The sequence below is a fragment of the Hylobates moloch genome, unplaced genomic scaffold, assembly GCF_009828535.3.
Source record: "Hylobates moloch isolate HMO894 unplaced genomic scaffold, HMol_V3 SCAFFOLD_19, whole genome shotgun sequence".
NCBI lineage: Eukaryota > Metazoa > Chordata > Mammalia > Primates > Hylobatidae > Hylobates > Hylobates moloch.
The window spans coordinates 67,451,439-67,475,708 of NW_026652294.1; positions in this window are offsets into that span (position 1 = coordinate 67,451,439).

Here is a 24,270-nt window from a genome sequence, read left to right on the forward strand (position 1 = left end):
ATAGTTGTATCTTATTTCCAAAGTATTGAGCTACTTTCCAGATATTATAATTAATTCATTCATTCAATGAATATTCAGGAAATGTTTATTTTGTGCTAATCCCAATCATAGGAGAAATAAAACACAGTTTCTTACCTCCAGTAAGTGTAGTAAGTGAGGGTGAGATGAACAAAACAGGTCTCAAATATTACTGGCATTAAATTACAGAAAGGCACATCAGTGATTTTTTTGTAAAACAAATCAAATGACTTAAGTGATAAATAGAATTTAAAAGGAGCTATTGCTGGGACTGAGATCCTGGAGAAATTCTACCTGAAGGAATCTGAGATGATGGGCTCTCAGCTTGACCTTTCAAATTAGGAAGAGTTTTAACAGATAAAGAATGAATGAAGAGTTTTCATATTGATAAAAATGAGTAAATATAAAGGGTTATAAAACTTTGTAAGTTTATTTATAAAGTGATCTTATATAAATTTATGGCAGACAGAAATTATAAGTGTTACATTAAATAGGAGATATAAATTACATATAGAGAAAAGCTAGAGTGAAAAGGAGTCTGAAATAGTAAAATGAGGGAAAATAGGAAATTTTCTGCTCACAAGTGTGAAAAATATGCATACTGAGGGGAACCTTATAGGATTGAGAAATTAATTGCATCAGAGTCATATCAAGATATGTCTGTGTTCCAGGTTCATGTCACAGTAGGAAGGGTAATGCAGCATCATTAATTGAAATAAGGAAGAAAAAATGTGGCATTTATGAGAGAAGATAACACCCTTGTTTCAGAAATTTTGACGTTCTGATACCAACATGATACCCAAAAAGGCATAAGCAACAAATACAGTATAAAGACATATTTTATGCCACTCATGTTATATAGGAAACTAAATGATATCAGATGTCGTGAATGTTGAGACAAACAGAAAGAAGGCACAAACTGCAAAATATTTTCTTGGTGATAGAGGAGGAGAGAGGAACTAGGAAGTTAGAGAAATAGTTAAAGAAGAAGAACAGTATAAATCCTCAAAGACAAAAAATAAAAAGTCCAAGAATAGAAAACAGTTAACATTATCAAATGTCACATTAAGTTCAAGCAAGGTGAGAAATGGGAAAATATTTGGCAATTAGGGAGTCATTAGTGAATTTCAGAATAGAAATACTGGCTAAATGATAAGGTAAAAATCTATTTCGAGGACTAATGATTGAGTGAGGAGTAAGGCAGAAGACTCAGTAATGATAGAATCTTATTTTCAGAAATATGGTAGTTCAAGGTAGTAGAAATGTAATTCTAGTCTAAATATAGAGGAAATCTCCAGCCGGTAGGAAACTACAATAGCATAATAATATAGGATATGTGTGTGTGTGTATATATATATACACACAATAATAATGTAAGAACAAGCTATAAAAATTTATATAATCAGTTCTAGGAGAAGAAATGATTCAATCATGAATTATTCTACAAGAATTCACTGAGTACCTACTATGTTTCCAGGACTGTGCTAGATACTGAATGTACATATCTATACTGAGTGCATATACCAGGTAAGACAGAAACAAAACAAAATTGTAATATAATATGATGTGTTATTTTGAAGACACATATACAAGTTATAAATATGTATAGGAAAATGTCTCTAAGTCTGCCTGTTGTAAAGAGGTGAGTGAACGAGAAAGGATTCCAGATGAGGCTTCAGTTGAGCTAAATCTTAAAGACTAAATAAAGAGATATTCATGATTTAGAGAGAAGAGTAGAGGCAATCTAAGTAGAGGGAGGAGCTTCTGCAATGGCTTGGAGTTACAATGAAGTATAGCTATTTGAGAAGCCCCAAGTCTCCCAATATTAGGAGAGAGTTTGGTAAATTAAGCAGGATCGACAAAGTATTTTGAAATTATTTCACAGACCAAGCCCCATTATTGAAAGATTATAATTAGAGAGATTCTACAATGTTTTGCATATTTAGAAAGATCAGTGAGTCTGTGCAAGAAGTTGTATTGAGAGTGGATAATAACAGAAACAGAAAAAACAGTGAGATAACTATTGAAAAAAATTATATCAACAATAATGAGGGCTTGAATTAAGATGGCACTAGAAGGGAAAAGGTAAGTCTGAGAAATATTTATGATGAATTTCATGTTGGGAGGTGAGAGAGTTAACAGTCTGATGCTGAATTGTTTGTTGTAGATTTTTCTCCCCCTTGTGTGACTTGATTAAATAATGTTTAAATTAACTTAGATTAGTAGCGATAATTCTGGGAAAATATATTGATTTGGACTTGCTGAATTTTTGTAGACCATAAAGCATCCAGGTAAACAAGTCTTACAGTGAGTTGGAAATATGCGTTGCATACATAAAATAAATTTAGTTTGGGAATGCATTGTGGGAATCATCAACGTATAGGTATACCTGGGGGAGAGGGTGAAAAAAGAAATGGGTTTGACAAAAGCAATAAATGATTCTAATAAGGTCTAATGCAAGATGTAGGAAAAGAGTGCATTTGGGCAGCATATTGTGTTGAATTTATCCTGCCCAATATACTGTATTTTCTCTGTGAAGTAGAAAGAAAGATAATCAAAGGTAAAATGAGAATTCAAGATATCACATGAAGATTTGCTATAGTTGTTGTTGGAAAAACTACAATAGCACAAGCCATAGACAAATAAAAGAAGTGAAAGACTACAAAGGAAATAGCATTTTATCTTGTGGCCATTTAGGTAATTTTATGCCCTTGGTTCCTACAAGACAAGAACAAAAGGAGATACAATATTACAGAGTGGGTAAGAGGGACATTTTAAAGTTTATCTCATATACTCCAGATCTTTTAATTAAAATGAGACATAGGGTTATTTTGTAAAATAGTGTTAGTGATAGTCTGTAAGTTTATAATGAGTTGAAAGAGATTTTTAGGAACCACTAGGAGAAATTGTTCAGGTAGAACTTAAAGACACATAAGTAAAATTTACTAAGATAAAGCAAAAGATTTGTTGCTCTTTAAGTTTTTTCTTTACTCATAATTTTTAAAAGTTGCACACTTTGGTTAAAAATCTTAACTAACATCAAAATTATATGTGAGACTACTAAAATGTGGGATATAAAAGATGGCACTGTGAAGGAAACAATGCTTCTGCCTATCACCGCTGGAGCCACTGCTATTTGTTTGTATGAGAAAGACCAGCTGCATTTCCTCGCTAACTCAGCATATCAGGTTGTGAGTCCTCATTACCTTTAAACAGCCAATTAAAAGAATATCTAAGAATATACTTAAAAAGGAAAACCATCTGTTCTTACAAAAGAAGCAGAAATACATGTCTAGCAATGTTATAATTTGGGCTTTGAGTTCTAGAAAATATTGGTTAATAGATTTATAGCATTTGATTTTACATCTTACAAATAATCACATACCACTAGGAGGCCTGGTCTATGACCTGGTCAGGAAATACTTTACACAATGCTGCATCATCACTCACTGTGGTCTCAACAGTTGCAGCACTTTTTAAATTTAATTTTATTTTTTACCGTCAATCAAAATTTATTTCAAAATGGCTTACTTCTTCATTCTACCAAGCATCTATCTATCTATATCTATCAACCAATCTAGCTATCCTTCCATCTAACCATTAATCCTTCTATCCATTTACAATGTATCATCTGTCATCAAATAGCTATCAATTTATGCAATTCTTATTAAACTATAGACGCTAAATATAACCATTTCTTCTGAATCCAAATATTCATCTAGGTTTGACTGGGAATGGTGAATTTAACATCTGTTCAGAAGCAATTTTATGACATTTATAACTAAAAACCATTTTTATGGACTTGGGAAAATGCTTTGATGGTGAATGATTCTGCATATTGAAAATAGTTGCTCTAAAAATCAATAGACACCAATTCTAACCTGACATGTTTTATTTTTAAGTTTTTAAAAATTTTATATAGCCTGGATTTTAGAGACTGGGTCTTGTTATGTTGCTCAGGATGGACTGCAGTAGATATTCACAGGCATGATTATAGTGCACTGTAGTCAGGAATTCCTGACCTCAGGGATATTTCTGCCTCAGCTTCCTGAGTTGCTGGTGCTTCAGGTGCACACCATCATGCCTGGCTTGTGCTTTTAAATCTGGTTTGTGCCTGTGTGTGTGTGTGTGTGTGTATACATACATGTGTATATATGTCTGTAAGTTATTTTGTCTCTGTTTAATGTAAGCATGTCTAAGTAAATACATATAAAATCAAAGCAATTCAGTTTTTTATTTTCCAATGGACAACAGAATTCTAGATTTGTTGCTGTAAATTTCTTCACAATAAAAAGTAATACATCTCAATAATACTATGTAAGGCTTCTAAACACTTCTCTTTGACCATAACATCCAAGATTACACTGTTCATCCATCTCATGTAGACAATATTATAATAGTGCATATTGGCCTGGTGTGGTGGCTCACGCCTGTAATCCCAGCACTTTGGGAGGCCGAGGTGGGCGGATCACGAGGTCAGGAGACCCAGACCACCCTGGCTAACATGGTGAAACTCCGTCTCTATTAAAAATACAAAAAATTAGCCAGGCGTGGTGGCAGGCGCCTGTAGTCCCAGCTACTCGGGAGGCTGAGGCAGAAGAATGGTGTAAATCCGGGAGGCGGAGCTTGCAGTGAGCTGAGATCGTACCACTGCACTCCAGCCTGGGCGACAGAGCAAGACTCTGTCTCAAAAAAAAAAAAAAAAAAAAAAAGTAGTGCATTTTTTTTTAGATGAGAATTTTTAAACTCTTGCATTTATGTAATTATATTACTGGACATAACAATATGTGTTTCCTTTGATTGCCACACAATTATCTTTTGTTTTACTTGTAGCTTGTATTTAATTATTTTACATATACCACATACATATTACAGCCCTGTTCTAGACACTGGTGATGCACATTTGGCCAGGCACAGTGGCTCACGCCTGTAATCCCAGCGCTTTGGGAGGCCAAGGTGGGCGAATCACTTGAAGTCAGTAGCTTGAGACCAGCCTGGCCAACATGGGGAAACTCTGTCTCTACTGAAAATACAAAAATTAGCTGGGCATGGTGGCACACACCTGTAATCCCGGCTACTCAGGAGGCTGAGGCAGGAGAATCACTTGAACCCAGTATGCAGTGAGCCGAGATTGTGAGTGAGTGAGATTCCATCTCAGAAAAAAAATAAATAAACTTCATGGAGCACACATACTTAAAGGAGCACAGACATCAATTTAGATAGCATAGCAGAGACAATACTGTGTTTTCAACAAATATGTGATCTCCCTACTGGCATACCTAAAGGCTACATTTACCTGCGTCCTTTGTAGTTATGTTGGGGTCATGTGATGAAGTTCTGTCCAAAGTTATGTTGGCCAAATTAATGCATATTAAGTATGTACAAGCACATACTTGAAAACCATGCTTCATACTTGACATTCTATTATCTTGTCCACATAGATCTTGAAAGCCTTATGATGAAGATGCCAGATGTATCAGATAGAAGCATACTGGATTCCTGAGTCTCCAGTTGGATCAAAGCTTTCTGACGCACACTGTAATGTCAGTAAAAATAAGCAACAATTATATTAAGTCACTGAGATCAGGAGGTGCTTGCTACAACAGTTAGTTAATACTAACAGCAGTAATGCAAACAGTGTGGTTTTTAAGAGGAAGACATCAAGTTTTTTTTTTTAATGCAGTAAATTCCAAAGTCAGAAGCTGAAGTCAGAACTAGTAAGATATATACATAAAAGAAAAAGGAGTACAGTGTGTGTCCATGACCTTTTCAGGTGGCTAACCTTGAACAACAAGTATTTCATCTTTATATTTACATGATTTTCATTTAGTGAGAAATAAGATGTTGCATCTGCTCACAAATAGATACCCTCCTGGGGAGTACACTTCTCCCATGAGTGTGTACTCTGAGAATACAAAACTTAGAAAGTGACCGGAATTGATGTCAGCAGATTCCTTTATATGTTCCAGAAAAATATTGTACATGTAAAGAAAGAAGTAATGTAAAATATGAATCAAGTTTCATAAGAGTACTTTTTTCCACACAAAGCATAAATTTAACCCTGTAGTATACAGTTATAAAATCTTTATTCTAACAGGAAGGAAATAAACCAATGTATATAATATAATGTTATTTACATACATTGTGGCATGTAAGGATCACAAAAACCTTATGCTATATTATTCCCACTGAGAAGAAACAATAGGTCACAGAGGTTAAATAATTTACTCAAGATTACATAATTTGTAAAAAAATTAGCTGGGCGAGGTGGCGGGCGCCTGTAGTCCCAGCTACGCAGGAGGCTGAGGCAGGAGAATGGCATGAACCCCGGGGGACGGAGCCTGCAGTGAGCCGAGATCGCGCCACTGCACTCCACCCTGGGTGAAAGAGCGAGACTCCTTCTCAAAAAAAAAAAAAAAAAAAGAAAGAGTTAAAACCAAGTTAGTCTGAATTTCAAACTCAGTTTCAAATTATTGCTTTTCTCTGTTAGCGTCAAGCAATATTTTAAATTCACTAACTGGTGAGAACATTTTACTTTACATGTGGAGTAAAGCCACTGCCTATATTTTGTCCATGATTTTTTTTGAATTTAGATGATAAGATTGTAGGTGCTAGAGATAAGTTCCCTTTAGTTTTTCTAATTATGAAAGACAGTAGATGCTAAGCTTTATCTTTATTGAATTATAGAGCAGAATAGTCAGAATATTGATATTCACATGAATCACTAATATTTGATTCTGAGAATTGGTGCAAGAATTTCAAGTTTGACATAAAATTTTTTTTTTTTTTTTTTTTTTTTTTTTTTTTTAAAAAAAAAAAGTACGAAGTTTGTCTCTGTCGCCCAGGCTGGAGTGCAGTGGCGCAACCTCGGCTCACTGCAAGCTCCGCCTCCCGGGTTCACGCCATTCTCCTGCCTCAGCCTCTCCAAGTAGCTGGGACTACAGGCGCCCGCCACCACGCCCGGCTAATTTTTTTGTATTTTTAGTAGAGACGGGGTTTCACCGCGGTCTCGATCTCCTGACCTCGTGATCCGCCCGCCTCGGCCTCCCAAAGTGCTGGGATTACAAGCGTGAGCCACCGCGCCCGGCCAAAATTTTAATCACTTACTGACTGCATGACTATTTTAAAATGAACGATTTTATTTGCCAATTACATATTTACCACATATATCCTGCGTTGTTTTTTGTTCTATAATAAAATCTTCCCTGTTATTTACTAGCTTCTAATACCTAGGAGCTGCATATCTAGTTTCTTTTTGTTTGGAAGTACTTGATGCCCAGGGATACTTGAAGCCAATTCTCTTTTCCCCAGTAATGGGAGGCAGCAAAAACCTGGAAAAACAAAGCCCCAGATATTCATTCTAAATGATTCCTACTTCTCTCCTATGATACTTTAGCCAGAGTAGGGAAAAAGTAGAATAAGTGGACTCATTGGTGTGTTGTTTTTTTTACTACAAGTGCATTGAGTAAATAGCTAAATGTGTGTAGGAGGAGGAAGAGGAAGTAGAAACAAAACACCTAGGGTATCCTCCAACAAAGTAAGTCCCTGATGAATTGTTGGCTGATCACGTTTTCCTCCTGTCTTTCAAAAAAAGGAGATCCCTAGAAAACATATTTTCACAAACAAAGCTATTCTTTTTTCTTCCTGGATGTAATATTTTTCTTACTGATGTTAAATATAAAGCTTCAATTGTATTTTATACTGTCAAATTAAATATTATGGTATATTAGTATATTTGCATAGCCCAGCAGAAAAGCACTGCTCTTTACATATGTACTTCCTTGTCGAAAGCAAATATTTATAGAATGACAAGGCTGAAGGTGACAGTAAATTTGACAGTTTTTCCTATGGAAATGACAAATAATGAAGCTTCATCATTGATGCTTAGTAAACAGGAGAACAAAGCTTTCCTGTTACGAGAATTATCTTTAAAATTTCTCTTTGAGTAGGGATAGAGCAGTGCGTCATAGGACAGCAATGTTAAGTCACATCATCCTGCTCAGAAACCTTGAATGGCTTCAGAGTAAAGTGCTAGCTTTTTAGCATATCATTCATGTTCCTTTAAGACCTAGACTTCTTTTTCTCCACACTCAGCCCTAACTTCTTTATCCATTACTTGTTTCTACAGTGATAATGGGAATAGCTGCCAATCTGTAAACCCAAAGCATAGTTGAATAATACTGTGCCAAAGCTTAATCTAAAATGCACAGTCTCAGCCCCATTTCTTAGCTCAAATCTGGATTAGACTAAGTAAGGTTATTGTGGAAAAATAAATTTCTTACCTAATAAGAGAGTGACTATGACCAGCTGCACTTTCCTCATTTTAACTAGCAGAATCTGAAAATTGACAGCACAAGAATATTTCAGTCCTGTATAAAATCAAGGCTCTATAATATATATAAAACTCATATTTCAAAAGTAGCTACTTATCACTAGATTTCTCTTATAACATTGAAGTTATTCTTTCAAAAATATAATTTCCAAATATGCATTCTTGGAAATTAAAATTCAATGAATTCTTAATTTCATGAATTTCTATTTTTTGAAATTAAAGTTCTAATAATGTTTATGATTTTCTTCCCTCAATCATTTGTAATTGTTTGATATGAAACTCTCATATAATAGCTGTTCAGGTATTTTGGTTCAATTATTCCCCCAGATGACATCATCAGCCCTAACTAGCTGAAAAAAATTATTTCTCAGTCATGGTAAGCTTAAGTACAAAATATTATAAGAACAAAATTTGTTTCCAATTAAGAAATAAAAAACTTCTGGAAGAAAATTGTGTGTGTGTGTGTGTGTGTATATGTGTGTGTTTTAGTGTGTCTGTGTGTGTGTTTTACTTAAAGGAACTTTTTACAAGCCTCATATTTGAGGAGTTCTTTGTGCAACTTAATGACTCACAGTTAACTCCAAGGAATTAGATGCTATTATATCTTTTGTGTGAATAAGATTTATAGTGCTTGAGTATAGTTGTAGTTAATTATGATATATGTAGATTTGTAGATTATCTCTGGCTTTTTTTCTTAAAAGAGATAATATTAGTTTCTATTTTTAAATTAACCTATATTTCTGAACAAAGTTTGTAGGCTTTTGCAACTATACATTTTATAGAGTTTAGAAACTTTTTGACATAAAACTTTTTGACATCGCCTTAAAAACAAAGCATATAAGAGAAAATTATTATTTTTCCATACAAAAGTGAGAGCCTTTTTATCATTAAGGTGTTGATTTCATCTGTTTCCCAGAAGATGAATTGGCTGGCTCACTTCTGAACAATGGGTAACTTTAGCTCATAAACTGTAAGAAACATTGAGCTACCTATTTTTCTTTACATTGGCTTCTTGGAAATGTTGATCAAAATCTGCACTTTATACATTGAGTAAGGAGTTATCACCCCACTGTAAAGAGTTCATGTGTTATATCACAGATGGTCACACAACCATCATCGTTTGGGACTAATGTAAGGTGTTATGGAACACCCAAAAACTTAATTGGACCTTGAAGAAATGATGGACTCTAAGAAATAAAGATAAAATAAAAAGTGTTTCAAGCAGCAAAAAATGGTAATGAATGATGTGTTAGATTTCTTAAAACTCTCTTTGTGAACTATTTTTTTTCATCAAGTACTAAGTAAAGGGCAGAGTCTCACATTATTTTTGACGTGAAAAATTTGGGGTCATAGTTACTTATACACTGGTGTGATTTGACTGTGTTCCAACCCAAACCTCATTTTGAACTGTAGTTCTCATAATTCCTACTTGTCATAGGAGGGTCCCGATGGGAGGTAATTGAATCATGGGGGCTGTCACCTCCATGCTGTTCTTGTGATAGTAAGTTCTCATGAGATCTGATGGTTTTATATGGGGCTTTCCCCCACTTCACTCTGCACTTTTCCTTGCTCCTGCCATGCGAAGAAGGGCATGTTTGCTTCCACCTCTGTCATGATTGTAAGTTTCCTGAGGCCTCCCCAGCCCTGTGGAACTGAGTCAATTAAACTTCTTTCCTTTATAAATGACCCAGTCTAGGGCATGTTTTTATTATCAGCGTGAGAACGGACTAATACATACACAAAGCAGTGTTTTAAGAAGATTAATCAGGTAACAATGTTCAAAATAATTTCAAAATTTAAGAGCAAGCTGAGAGTCAGACTACTTTTTAAATAATTAAATAATCTAAGCATAAAACTATGATGATATAATGATGACATACAAAATGATAGCAGAAACAGAGATCAACACAGTGATTCAAGTTGCAATTTAAAGAATTGGAAGAACTTGGTGACTCATTCACTGTGGGCTGCAAGTTTTAGCCTAAATGTCTAGGCAAATTGTTATTTTAACAGAAGACAGGAGGTTAAAGTGAAAAATATATGGACAAGACAGCTTGTTAGAAAATAAATTTTTAACAAGTGGTGAAAAGGTTGTCAGAATATTAAAGCTGTAGATGTTTCCAAAAATGATAAACAAAAACACTTGATAATATTGGTGTACAGATAATCAAAGCTTTATAAGACTCATCACCTTATATGGCCTTAAGTATTTATCTAGCTCTTTAATTTTTGAATTTAAGGTTAGGTACATGCCTCCCAATTTCAGGCCCTGTTTATATGTGTATAGGATATAGAAATTGAATTAAATTAAAAGATAATTTAAAATACTGTAATTTTGCTTAAATATCTCACTTTTCCCTTATATATTACTTCTCCTCAAAATATCCTAAGTATTGTCCTTTCTAATTTCTCTTCCTTTAAAATATTGTGTTCTGGAGCAAATTTTCAGAACTTTCCAGACTGAAGAGCTTGCAGTTCATATTAAGGGAAATACTTGTAATCTCCTGGGTTACTAAACAAACTTCTTGCACTCGTAATTCTTAGAAGACATGTGTTCCTTCCATTTATCAATTTTTGATGCCATGAGTTCTTTAGGTAAATAGGGGTTTTTGAAGAAAATTTGGCAAATATAAAAATATACAAAGAAGATAAAATTTTCATCATGGCCACAACTGTGCTTGGAAATATTTTTGAATTTTTTTTATTTGTGTGAATGTAGTTGTGTTTGTATATGTGCAAACTGGAGTTTTGCAGTGTAGATTATTTTGTGTACTCATATTTTCAATTAATCTTGTAAATTTGTGATATTTAAGCTAATAATCCTTGAAGACATGATTTATAACTGTGGCTTAAATAGCCATGTTACTCAGTTTCCCTCCTCCATTTATATTTCTTTTCTAAGGCTGCTTCTATAGCATCTATTGAGAAGACACCAGATGAAGTCACCTAGAAACCCTGGTGGCTCTTGATTTGACCAGAAAGTAGATAATAACCAAAACTGCAAAAGTGTGCCAATTTCCTTCCTTCTTCCTTCCTTCCTTCCTTCCTTCCTTCCTCCCTCCCTCCCTCCCTCCCTTTTTTTTTTTTTTTTTTTCTCTTTCAAGACAGAGTCTCACTCTTTCACCCAGGCTGGAGTGCAGTGGCATGACTATAGCTCACTGTAGTCTCTAACTCCTGGGCTTAAGGAATCCTCCCTTCTCAGCCTCCCCAGTAGCTGGGACTATAGGCACATGTCACCACACCCAGCTAATTTTTATTTATTTATTTATTTATTTATTTATTTATTTTTTATTATACTTTAGGGTTTTAGGGTACATGTGCACAATGTGACAATGTGCAGCTTTGTTACATATGTATCCATGTGCCATGTTGATTTCCTGCACCCATTAACTCGTCATTTAGCATTAGGTGTATCTCCTAATGCTGTCCCTCCCCCCTCCCCCCACCCCACAACAGTCCCCGGAGTGTGATGTTCCCCTTCCTGTGTCCATGAGTTCTCATTGTTCAATTCCCACCTATGAGTGAGAACATGCGGTGTTTGGTTTTTTGTCCTTGCGATAGTTTACTGAGAATGATGTTTTCCAGTTTCATCCATGTCCCTACAAAGGACACGAACTCATCATTTTTTATGGCTGCATAGTATTCCATGGTGTATATGTGCCACATTTTCTTAATCCAGTCTATCGTTGTTGGACATTTGGGTTGGTTCCAACTCTTTGCTATTGTGAATAGTGCCGCAATAAACATACGTGTGCATGTGTCTTTATAGCAGCATGATTTATAGTCCTTTGACACCCAGCTAATTTTTTAAAAACATTTTGTACAGACGATCTCTCACTATTTTGCCCAGGCTACAGCTTGCTTCTTTATTGCATGCGTAAAAATAAATGTAAAAAAAAAGATAAAATTGCTCTACATTGAGAAAAAAATGAATAAACTAGAGAGAAAAAATGAATAAATAAGTTCTGGATGAAAGAGAGAGGCGAGGAGACAGAGATTAAATAGAGAGAGAGAATCACTGAGAGAGTCCATGTAGACTTATTGTTTCCTGTGATATTTCCAAATCCTGTTTCTCATTTTTCCTGTTACCTTGAAGTATCTAAGACACCTTGTTAGGGTTGACAGATTTAGCAAATATAAGTACAGGGCATCCAGTTGCATTTGAAATTTAGATAATCAATCGAGTGTTTAGCATAAATATAGCATAATAGTGCAATATTTGGGACAAGTTATGGTAGAAAAATATTCGTTGTTTATTTGAAATAACTATGGGGCATCCTGCATTTTGACAACTCTTCACCTGGTATCCTTCCTAAAAGGCAATTCTTACTTTAGCCGGAGGTCCCTTAAGAGGTTCTCTTTAAGGAGACAAACTGTTGGTGCAACTGCAGCACACATTTCACTGTATGTTTACACCTGGTTTCTTGAACTACAATATTTCACAATCATTATAAACTTTTGATTCTTCCACTGGCTAATTTCTGCAGTCTCCTTGGTTCCAAGATAATAACCACCTCACAATTCTTTCTTCTTTATATAATGGCCTTTTTAAGAAAAGCCCCCAAACTTCCATCTATTTCTTGTCATTTTCTATAGGTCATAATTCTGTGGTCTTCTAGTCCTTCTTTTGAAAAATATTTCTCAACAATATACGTGATACTTGTTATAACTTAACATGAAGATAAGTAAACAGGATGTTAAAAACTTGAAGGTAAATGTTTCGTTTATTTTAAGAAATGTATTTTTTTCTTACTATTTTCTTCTCAGCACCTGCTTGACTTCTCACAGTTCTCGGTATGTTAAGAATGTGGGCAGTTTTTACTGCACAGGTGGTATTTGCTTTAATGTTGAAATAAAAAATAAAAGACTTTGCTACATTTCTTTAGGTTTTTCTTATAATGTGTTCATATGCCCTGACTCTTTAACTATTCACATTCATGAAGTCAAGATGCAAAATTTTTAATCTATGCTTGGAATTCTGTATAAATTTAGGGAAAGGCATGCCACCAAGTGGTTTCACTGGTAGGTGACTGGTGAAATCGAGCCTTGAACCTCGCTTTGTGATGAAAGACATGCACTTTCTGTGTTTCTTTTAACTACATGAGAGCAAGGGGCTCTCAACAAAGATTGTACATTGTGCATATGGCACCTAAATAGAAAGCATGCTACAGTCTTGAGTGTTTTGAAATGTTCTCTGGTAATACATGACATAGATAACATGGATGTGAAACTATTACATTTTATTTTATTTTATTTTTATTTTTTATTTTTGAGACGGAGTCTCGCTCTGTCGCCCAGGCTGGAGTGCAGTGGTGCAATCTCGGCTCACTGCAAGCTCCGCCACCCGGGTTCATGCCATTCTCCTGCCTCAACCTCTCCGAGTAGCTGGGACTACAGGCACCCGCCACCATGCCCGGCTAATTTTTTTTTTTGTATTTTTAGTAGAGACGGGGTTTCACCGTGGTCTCGATCTCCTGACCTCGTGATCCGCCCGCCTCGGCCTTCCAAAGTGCTGGGATTACAAGTGTGAGCCACCGCGCCCGGCCAAAACTATTACATTTTAGACTGGATAATTAACTATGCTATCAATAACCTCCTTTTGGGAATACCCATTTCAGGTGAATGTTTCTTTAAACACATCCTGGGGTATATAACTGTCTTAAATTGTGAGTGCCTGGGTGCCAAGAGTGGATTATTTTTTCTACTCTTTACTGCAGTGTCTTTTCAATCTAAATACATCCAGAAATGAAGAGGAAAAAAAAAGTTTCAGTTTTTCAGTTTTTTAGCATACTTTCCTAACTTCCCTTCAAATGGGTAAAGAGCGATACAGTTACAGAGAAATTAGAATGTACTAAACAGTATTTGTTCATATCTTTAACCTTGAGAATGGAAAGTAAATGTGCTCTTTTGCTCCCTCTAAACAAACATGCAATACTTATATTCATATATATGTACATACACATCTGTTATATATTTATATATTTATCCAAGAAGTGCATTTGACCACTATTCTAGCTTAGGGAAAGATCCTGAGTTGGTGACATTCACTTTCATATATGTTCAGGTGTTTGGCAATTTGTGTTTTATACAACCATTCCACTAGATGTCCAGGACTCCACCTTTATCTCAGGCTATCAACATGGGCAACAGTAGGATGGGGGCTGATATGGCTTGAATGTGTTGTCCTCTCCAAATCGTATGTTGACATGTAATCCCCAATGTTGGAGGTGGGGCCTACTGAGAGGTATTGGATTATGGAGGCTGATCCCTGGCTTAGTGCCATCCCCAGGCTAATGAGTAAGAACGTTCTCTGAATTTAAGTGAGATCCGGTTGTTTGAAGAGCCTATCTTATCCCTTCTCTCTCTTGTTCCTCCTCTTACCATTTGATACACTGGCTACACTTTAACTTCCGCCACTATTGAAATCTCCCTGAGGCCTCACCAGAAGCTGAGCAGATGTTGGCGCCATGCCTGTAAAGCCTGCAGAACCGTAAGCCAAATTAAGCTTATTTTCTTTATAAATTACACAGTCTCGGGTAATTGTCTAAAGGAATGCCAGAATAGACTGTCATGGTAGCTATATTAGTTACCTATAGATACTGTAATAGGTTAGATATAAATTAGGAGATATATATATATATGAATGATATTGGAAAGGTAATATCCCGAGATAAAAGTCACAAACTCAATGGCTTGAAACAATAGAAATTGATTTTCTCAAGTTCTGTAGGCCAGAAGTCCAAAAAGGTGTCCACAGGAACACATTTCCTCTGAAGGCTCTAAAGGAGAATGTGTTCCTTGCTTTTTCCGTCTTCTGAGGGATGCTGGCATTCCTGGGCCCATGACTATATCCCTTCAATCCCTGCCTTCACCCTCACGATGCCTTCTGCTCTGTGTCTGTGTTGTCTCCCTCTATCTTTCTCTTTGACTTGTCATGTTATTTAGGGTCCACCAGAATAATCCAGGATTATTCTCTCACTTAAGAGTTTTAACTAATTACATTGGCAAAGACTCTTTTCCACAATAAGGGTATCACAAGTTTAAGGGATTGGAAGGTGGGTATAGCTTTGGGAACTTTTTTTTAGCCTACCACAGGGCCTAGTTAGACCTAAAGCTACAAATAAGCATCACTCTAACAAGGCAATAATATTATGTGACTTTTTGGCTGTTACCAAGGGGATCTTCATGAGGCCACCTAGAAAGAAAACTAATGGTCTGTGACACACACGCCATATGACCATTCAGGTGAGGGCTGAATGGTTTCTGGATTCCAGCTGATGTGTTGTGCAGGAACTGGGTACTGGTGATAGAATCTACAAGAGGATAGCCTGTGAATCTATGGCTACCGACTCAACTCCAGTCCACTAAAAAAAAGCTATTTGTGTCCCCCATCAACTTCTTCCTCATCATATCTCCACTTTCACTTTCTCACTTTGAGAATCTTTAAGTTATCTTGAGAGTTAGGGGTTAGGCTTGTCTTTAGAGTTAGGGCTTAGGTCCTAATTTTTGCTCCTAGTCATCATATGTTCCTCAAACATTTATGGACCCAACTCCTGTGAGTGAGAAGTAAATCCCCCCAACCCATATTAATATATAATATTTTATAGAAATATATTCATTTCACTACATAAACAAACCCAGAGAACAGCAAACAGGTTGAATGAAACTTACTAGTAACACAACGATTATTGCTAAACAAAGAAAAAAATCAACATATTTTGTATAATAAAAACATGATTACTTCATGATAATAAATCTTCCAAAGAGGACTATAATATTTTATAAGGTTATAAATTTGACAGTTTTGATGAAAATTTACTAGTGAAATAGTTAAAATAATCTGTGAGCTTTGACGATTTTGAAATGTTCCAGAATTAAATTATTTAAAATTTTAAAAGATCAATGGCGATAGATAATATACAAGAATATGGAATATGTACTGACTCAGGAAGACTATGAAATGTTCTTTTATAACTAAAACCATATTAATTCAATTTATATTAAAAAACTTTACGAAAGCCTCTAGCTTATTATGATTAGGCATGGTTATAACAGAAAAAAAAGACTAATTATGCCACAGTTTGCAACAACTTTCTAAGTTCATCATGGGCTAATTTTCTGGCTCTAATTTATATTAAAAATAAGTTATATTTGTCACATTTTCTATATGTCATCCAAATAGATATCATTTAATTAGAAAAAATTTATTTAACAGGACCTTTTCTTCAATGTAATCAGGTAAGTTCAGTACACACTACGCCTGCTCAAAATAATTTCACAGTCTATACAGAGTAGGGAGATAACTAAAACACAAATAAACATCTTCTTTTTTTTTTTTTTTTTTTTTTGAGAAGGAGTCTAACTCTGTCGCCCAGGCTGGAGTGCAGTGGCCTGTTCTCGGCTCACTGCAAGCTCTGCCTGCAGGGTTCATGCCATTCTCCTGCCTCTGCCTCCTGAGTAGCTGGGACTACAGGCGCCCGCCACCACGCCTGACTAATTTTTTTTATTTTTAGTAGAGACGGGGTTTCACCATGTTAGCCAAGATGGTCTCGATCTCCTGACCTCGTGATCCTCCTGCCTCGGCCTCCCAAAGTGCTGGGATTACAGCGGTGAGCCACCATGACCGGCCACAAATTAACATCTTGATTTTGTTTAAGGAAGTAAGAGGAATTTATCATAAGTATACAGATATTGCCAGGCACTGTGTCTCATGCCTGTAATCCCAGCACTTTGGGAGACTAAGGCTGGCATATCACTTAAGGTTAAGAGTTTGAGACCAGCCTGGCCAACATGGTGAAACTCTGTCTCTACTCAAAATACAAAAATTAGCCAGGCTTGGTGGTGGATGCCTGTAATCCCAGCTACTCAGGAGGCTGAGGCAGGAGAATCACTTGAACCTGGGAGGCGGAAGTTGCAGTGAGCTGAGATCGTGCCAGTGCAGTCCAGCCTGGGTGACAAGAGCAAGAATCTGTCTCAAAAATAAATAAATAAATAAATGTATCTTGAAGAAACTGTGAGATATAATTTATTCCTATGTCCAAGGCTGCCCTTGCCTCCTCCACCTCTCCCTCCCTTTTTTATGACCCCATTTGGCATAGCATGGGATCCTATCACCAGCAGTAATTGTTCTATTTTTTTAATGTGCCTTACTTTCTTCATTCTCATAAACCCATTGGCAAAAACAGGCTTCATCTTTTAGTATAGATACCCAAAGGTGGAAAATGGTTCTATATCCATATGCTAATCATCAGGGAGGACCTCGGCACACTTGGTTGAGCGTCCCATCTTTGAACAGATTGAGTGTGGTTGTATGGGCAGAGCGGCATTGCTCAGACATAATAGTTCCACAATGAGCACATGGATCAAGTGGGAAAGAAGCTATACTGAACAGAAGATTGCTAGCAGACATTTTTGTATGTTTCCACCATTCTGCTCATCAGCACTAGTCCGTTATTCTTGAACATATTTAAGTCTTGGCTTTCTTTTCAGATATGTCACATCCATTCCTTCCTTCTAAGGAGTTTTCCCTTTGGATGAGAAAACTATATAAGAAGAAAGGAGAAAAATTACTCTATTTTATATTTATCATTCAAATTAGCCCTAATATATTATAATATATTATTCTGTCTCCTTACTATGTACTTTAGCTGAGTTGCTTATTTTCTTCTGCTGCACCAATGCCAATAGCCTTTGGACAGGGATGCCTCCTTCTGATTGAAACCTTTCTACTAAACACAGATACCATTACTATCTCAGATCAAATGTGGATATTTCAAGAACTCAGTCTTAAATATTTCATATATTCTCATGTCTTATTCTAGCTGTTGCGAAATTTTCAGTTAACAATAAAGGAAAGGAATCTTTGTGAAAATATGCAAAAGCAAAATAAATCATGTAGTTTAGTAAACAGGTGACTCAGAAGTTATGATCAGAAAGATTGTAAAAGAGTGATTTGTATATGGGAAATTCTTTATCAGTAATTTCTCATGGCATTCATTACTGATAATCTGTATTATATTTAATTTATATGTATGCCCCATCTGTCCTACCACACAGCACCTCAAGGGCAGAATCCACACAATTGACATTGAACCGTTTCGAAATTTAACATCAGGATTTGCACAAAATGGTTTTTGTCTGCTTGTTTTTGTTTTTAAAGATAGTAAAGAAATAAAAGAATGGCTACTTTTTGGGAAGAGCAGGTGTAGTGGCGGGCGCCTGTAGTCCCAGCGACTCAGGAGGCTGAGGCAGGAGAATGGCCGGAACCCGGGAGGCAGAATTTGCAGTGAGCCGAGATCGTGCCACTGCCCTCCAGCCTGGGCGACAGAATGAGACTCCGTCTCAAAAAAAAAAAAGAAAAGAGAAAAACTGTAATGGATGAATAAAAACAGAAAACAAAATTCGAAAACAAAGTCAACTCATTGTTTTACCAACAAGCACAAAGATAATAAGCAAAGATGCATATTACGGAATCCTAAACACACCGGTAATAAAAAACTATGAGATGACTAATATAAAGAAGTGGAATAAAAGTTGTTTGGGAAAACAATAAACATCAAAATTAAATATATATGTATATAATATAAAAAATAAATCCGCTTATATATAGGAAAACATTAAAGGCATTTATATTAGGGACAGTACATCTCTCTTCTTATGTACCCACCAACTAGAGAAAGAGGGCCAAATGTGTCTGTATATTGCTCAAAAACATATTATAAATTTGCATATGGATATGTAGATTTTCCCATAGTTAAGTTACAGTGTGGATATTCATTAACTATGTCAATAAAATAGTTATGCTTTCATTTGTATTGGAAACTATATAATTGTCTGCATGCAGCTTTAAATTATTGCAATTGTATTTGACCCATCTCTAGTCAAAGTGTTTGAAAACACCATAGGTGACCACTTCCAATGAAATAAATACTGAAAATGGAAATCACTGGTATGCAGACACCCACATCACTTAAAGAACAAAAACAATTCAGCTATGAAATCACATAGATTACAACAAAAATGTTTGGGCAGGGTGATGACAGTCACACATTGTGTAAAATCAAGCCATTTATTTTTCATGGGGGCTGACAGATGAGACTACAAGGCAGGCAGCTAACAGAAGCAGCCACTACTGTAAAATGTTTAATAAATGCCAGAATGAACAGTTGGAGATGCAGCCACCTCTCCAAATTAGTCAAAATTACAACCATTTCCTAGTATAGTCTGAGATAAACAGAAGGAATTAGTCCACTCTGAAGCTCTCGTCCTTACCTCCAGTAACAGGGAACAGAAAGATATGGTTTGGCATACGTACTGCTAATTTTCATCTCCAACCTATAGTTCAATACCACGAGGAGTCAAAAGCAGAGTTAACCTGATTCCTTAAAAGTAGCACTGCTTTTCAAATAAGCAGCAATATAAATACTGTTAGATGTTTGCTAATACACCATAACCTTCTTATGTGAAAACTATTATTAAGAAAATACTTGTGCCTTACCAAGTTCGAAAATTTTGTTTCTCTTTTTTAATCTTCAATATGTAAGACTTTGATTGGGCAGTTGTGTATTGTTCGTTAGGTGAGCAACAGAAGAAGGCTATTATACTCATTCTTTAAAAATAATTCTTTACTGAGTTATTATTAATTTCACATTTCTCCAATCCCTGGGTTCTTCTCTTCTATACAGAAATAATATGAATTTTTGGCTTAAATATTGCAGTGATTTTGTTTCAATAAGATAGTTAAATCATTTTGAACGAATGTAAGAGGCTTAAAATTGCTAAATTGTTTGATTTTGTTGCTGTTTTTAATCATCAGACATTAGTGCATATATGGTCTCCCTAACGTAAAAGTTGGATTATTTTTGTGCCACGTTATAAGAGCTGAGTTTGCATCTTTTACTAAATTTACTATTTAGAGAAAATAAATAAAGCAAAACCTATAATATAAAGAAGACATTTGTTTCTGGTAGTGATTCAGAGTATTTGTTTGGAGTATAAAAATAAGTAAAATAAGAGGCATATATTCTAATGACTAAATAGCAAAGTGAGATTCCATGGAAAAATATCAATCTACATTCATAAATCAAGAAAACTACACAGGTGATCTTCCCACTATTGTGCCAATTTAAATACATCTAGCAACCAAAAGAATGCTGTAGAAATCTGTCCAGATTTTCACATGGCTCAATAATTAAAAAAGCTCTGCTTCAGTCTGGTTGTTTGGTATGCAAAGTCCTAGCCTTAGGATACTGAAACAGTGTATTTTTTTAATGGATAATATTATATGAATTACTGTTTTTTTCCATTAATGAAAATAATTTTTATAGAAAGATTAACTTTTGGCCGGGCGCAGTGGCTCACGCTTGTAATCCCAGCACTTTGGGAGGCCGAGGCGGGCGGATCACGAGGTCAGGAGATCGAGACCACGGTGAAACCCGTCTCTACTAAAAATACAAAAAAATTAGCCGGGCGTGGTGGCGGGCGCCTATAGTCCCAGCTACTCGGAGAGGTTGAGGCAGGAGAATGGCGTGAACCCGGGAGGCGGAGGTGGCAGTGAGCCGAGATTGCGCCACTGCACTCCAGCCTGGGCGACAGGGCGAGACTCAGTCTCAAAAAAAAAAAAAAAAAAAGATTAACTTTTATTCTTTAACTATTTTTCAGTAAATACAGAAACAAGTTGTATATTGATGCCTGGCATTTGATGAAACACATGACTATTTTCTGGGACTCCAAAGACATTTAGGAGACTATCACGGGATATAATGCTGATAAGGATTATAGAGTTGGAAGCGTTAACATATGTATTCTTAGGGCAACTGCAAAAGAAGCAGCATTTAGAGCTGTCATTTAGATTTAGTGTGAGATAATGGATGTAAAAGTATTTTGTAAACAGTTAATACTTGTAGAGAGTATTGTTATTTTCCAAAAACATTGTAGGCCTCTCTTGTTTGTTCAGCTGTCTTATATTTTGAAGACAACTTGTATTTTGTTCCAATCTCATGCAGTAGGTCATGATTAAAACTCACATAATTACGATCAGTCATCTCCTTTGTTGATGATCTGTCAGAAACCCAGACTGAAGTCTAAAGGTTAGTTCATGAATGGGCATATGACCCAACTGGGGTCATGGACAGCCAAGGGGAAGCATACTGGAGATTATGGATGAAAGTCCTTACTGTTAAAAGAAAGTTAGGAAGAAGAAATTGGTCTTAATTTGCTCGATACGCAAATGAAAGGCTTAGGAAAGCTAGAATCATTTTTCTATGAACATGAATAATTAAGAGGTACCCCAGAGGACCCAGAGTGGTGACCCATGCCTGTAATCCCAGCACTTTGGGAGGCTGAGGCAGGCAGACCACATGAGGTCAGTAGTTTGGCACCAGCCTGGCCAACATGGTGAAACCCCTACTCTACTGGCAATACAAAAATTACCCAGGCTGGTGGCATGTGGCTATAGTCCCAGCTACTGTAGATGCTGACACACGAGAATCGCTTGAACCCAGGAGGTGGAGGTTGCAATGAGCCAAAACCATGCCACTGCACTCCAGCCTGGGCAACAGAGTGAGACTTCATCTAAAACATACACACATACACATACACACACACAAACACAAAACCACAAAAGAAAACAAAAACAAAGAGATACCCCAGAGGAGGGAGATACCCAAACAGTTGGAGAAATGAGACCACACTGGCTGAATTAAATCCAAATAAAGTCTCTTATACATCTGAATTCCAATTGTATGAACTAATCAAGTTTCTTATTTTTAAGTCATTTTAAGTTTTCTGTAACTATTGACAAAAGCAGTCTAAGTAATCAACGCAATCCTATAAAAATGTAGTGAATAAAATGCCTGAATAATATAGCCTACCACTGTAATTTTAAAATAACACTGGCCTAACAAATTTGAAATGGCCTAAAATTTTGACGACATATGGATAAACTATCAATGATTATAATAGGAAGTCCATCTCAAATGGTTTTATCTTAGCTGAAAAATAATGCAGTCAGATATTATAAAGAGATGATATAAAAAAGAGTAAGTCATTGTCACTTTAAAACTACATATGTAAATTCTAATCCTATATTTTAAATGATGTGTTAAAAGCCCCCTTTTCACCTTTAATAAATATGGTAACAAAACTATAAATATGTATATGAACATAATTATTTTCAAACTGATTTCAACATTTAAAAATAAGGCAAACTCCTCAAAAAAGCACACAAAAAAACTGACTTCAAGTTTATCTTGAATTAATACAGAATATAAACTCACTTATTAATTTCCCCTTCCAAATATTTTTATGGTTATATTGTTATGTAGTAGAGAGCATGAAAATATAATTTGTAAGGTGCAATCTGAAAAATAAAGAAAATGGCAAAAAATTACTTTAGAAATTGTATTTCTGAGATGAATATAGGTAATGAGCAGTATTTTCATTCTAAAGAAAAATTACAAAACATATTAAGTGAAAAATTACTATCATTATTTATTAGAAACATACTTGGCTAAAACATGTAATTTTATTGGCATTTCTAAAACATCTGTCATCATCATAAAATACAATAAAATATGCTTAAACTAAATTTATCTTATTCATTTATGATTTCCTATGATATGAATTTAAAAATAATAATAATAATATAACATTTTACAAATAGTGACTACATACATTTAATCTTAAAAGTGCCCTGGAAATTTATAGAATGAGGAAGAGGAACTCAGAGTGTTCTGTGACTTCTACAATAATGTATAATTACTAAATAGTTAAGATTCCACTGAGGCTTCTAACATAATTTCTTAAACTATGGTCCTTCAAACATTTAGAAAAAGAGAAATATTTGCACTTACATGATAAACTATTTAGAATGTTTTCTTTTACCAATTTTTTATAGATATAGCATATTTATAAAGTAATAATAAGTAATTAAGAATTGCATATTTTTTAAAGTCCCATGGTCACATTTGCATAAAATTTATTTCATAGATATTTAAGTGTGTACTTATCTTGCACATCCTGTGGGAATATAGTTTATCCCATTATTGTTAAAACTTTTTTTCTATATGAGATTTTGATGAATATTGTATTTCATGATTATCTAATTTATGATTATGTTGATATATTTTACATATGAAACCATTCAAAATCAATATATGTTTTGACTTCAACCAACAGCACACCATTTTTTAAATTACTATGTAATCAACTCAATATGTACAACCAAGATGTCTGTGTCTATTGATCATAAAAATACAGTAAAGGAGAAAGGATATTTTTTATGACGTATCTCCCTACTATTAATATCTACAGTACCAATAACCATGCAATGAATATAGTAGTGAAGGAAATGTTTTTTGTCTTCAAATAATGTTTTCATCAGTAGACACTTATGATTAACTGGGCACAAAAAGGGAGGTGTGGTCAGATTTGTCTGAGGGAGAGATTAATAATATTATCTGAGTGTCAAAAGTTAATTAGACATTTTCTAAGCTGGCTAGAATGAGAAAGGAATTTTAATCAGAGGGAGCAACATAAATGACAATACAGATACCTACACATGCAATTAATCATGTCTATTAAGCACCCATTCAGGCTTACTCTGCTGTTTGGATAATGGAAAAGTTACATAAAGCATTGTATGTTTTTTTTTAAATTTTCCTACTGAAATTTTCTTAGGGTGACAATGAATATCAATAGTAAACGCAAGAAGAACAGATAGTTATGTGCTTTCACTTTTTTAAAAAGATTCTAAGTCATACTGTAAAGGTATATATAATTACCAAATACTTAATAAGTTCTAATCATTACCACTATAATGTTTTGCTCTTCTGTTTCCATTTTTACCCAAATAAAAGAGATGATATTAAAAAAAAAAGTGTTGGCTAGCATACTCTGGATTGCCTGTGCATACCACCTAC